The sequence below is a fragment of the Dipodomys spectabilis genome, unplaced genomic scaffold (assembly GCF_019054845.1).
Source record: "Dipodomys spectabilis isolate Male_0828 unplaced genomic scaffold, ASM1905484v1 ptg000637l, whole genome shotgun sequence".
Taxonomy (NCBI): Eukaryota; Metazoa; Chordata; class Mammalia; order Rodentia; family Heteromyidae; genus Dipodomys; species Dipodomys spectabilis.
The window spans coordinates 364,345-365,906 of NW_024871314.1; the positions used below are offsets into that span (position 1 = coordinate 364,345).

A 1,562-nucleotide genomic window follows, 5' to 3' on the forward strand; every position below is an offset into this window, starting at 1 on the left:
TAGCTCTTAAGCAGGGCTTACTTTGAATCTATTAGCTCCACAAAGCTAACTCATTTACGTAAATAAGTACTTGAAAAAGTCATCACCTTAGGACCTAGCTATAAGTGCTTCAAAGTATGATCAAATCTAAAATGAAAAAGACTTAAAATTGTCATTGACAAAAAATGCAAATGTGAGCAATCAACCGAACAATATAATTTTTTTCCCACTATATACATTATTTTAGGGAAATAAGATCAATAGTATTGTTAGGAACAATAAGGTTTCCTTGCTACAAATAGGCACCCAAGGATATAAGCCTATATAAAGATTGCATCATTAACTACTTAAATTTAGAGGATACTACATGCTTCAGCAGCACGTATACCCAAATTACAACAATGCAGAGATTAACATGACACTTGCACAAGGATAATATGAAAATTCGTGAAGTATTCCATGTTTTTCATTCTTCAGTTGCAGAAATGAAAAACAGTTATTAAAAAGTTGATTACAAAATTATAAGTGTAACAATATACGCAAGTGTTAGAATTAAACATTAGTTTGACATCAGTGTATTAAATCTTCACCTTAGAAAGGCCTTTACATAGAATAACCTTTACAAAACTTTTGAAATTAGTTAACATTGTCATTTTATCCAAAAAAAATATACTACTATAAGAACCTAGAAAAAGGGGCTGGGAAGGTGGCTCAGTGGTAGCGCTTGCCTTGCATGCCTGAGGCCCTGGGTTTGATTCCTCAGCACCACATAAGCAAAAAGAAAAAAGTCGGAAGTGGTGCTGTGGCTCAAGTGGTAGAGCACTAGCCTTGAGCTGAAGAGCTGAGGGACAGCATCCAGGCCCAGAGTTCAGGCCTACGACTGGACCAAAAAAAAAAAAAAGAACCTAGAAAAAAAATAATCTTAAATTTTCTATATGGAATACAATCTGAAAGGACACATTTATTAATGAATATATATATTATAAAACAATGTTGAATGCAAAGTATATCTAGGAAAGAATGAAATAGATTATGGATATTATGCAAACACAGAATATAGAATATTTTAAAATATACTTTTTTCAGACCAGAAGCAGAAATATCTTGAGTTTCTGTACTACTCATTTCAACAGATAAGATCAAATTATTTCTGATTAAAAAATCACAAACTCTGCAGAAATCATTGTAGATGTACACAAACAACTCAAATATATTTGACATCAAAGTCAGGCAATTCACTTGGAAAAATTCCACGGAATTTTTACAGTAAGATATTGCTGTTATTTGAATTCTGAAAATATTTTGTATGGACACAAAGAGTGGACTGGCATTTTGATGTTTAAGAAACGTAACTGATAGCTATGCTAAATAATGCTGCAATAAACGTAGTTGTTTTGGTAGCTTTTGTATGGTCTTGTTTGATGCCCCTAAGTAGATGAATGGATTAAGAAAATAGAATTCTATGGAATGGAATTTTATTCCTCCCTCAGAAAGAATGTCATTGCCCCATTTGTTAGGAAATGGAAAGACTTGGAAAAAATTATATTGAAGTAAGCCAGGCCCAAAGAAACATAGATCCCATG

The 1,562-nt window shown here is 32.7% G+C and overlaps 1 pseudogene; it reads left to right on the plus strand.

The window, feature by feature from the left end:
* Positions 1–346: 346 nt before the first annotated feature.
* On the plus strand, positions 347–446 carry LOC122101182 (annotated as a pseudogene).
* Positions 447–1,562: the final 1,116 nt, after the last annotated feature.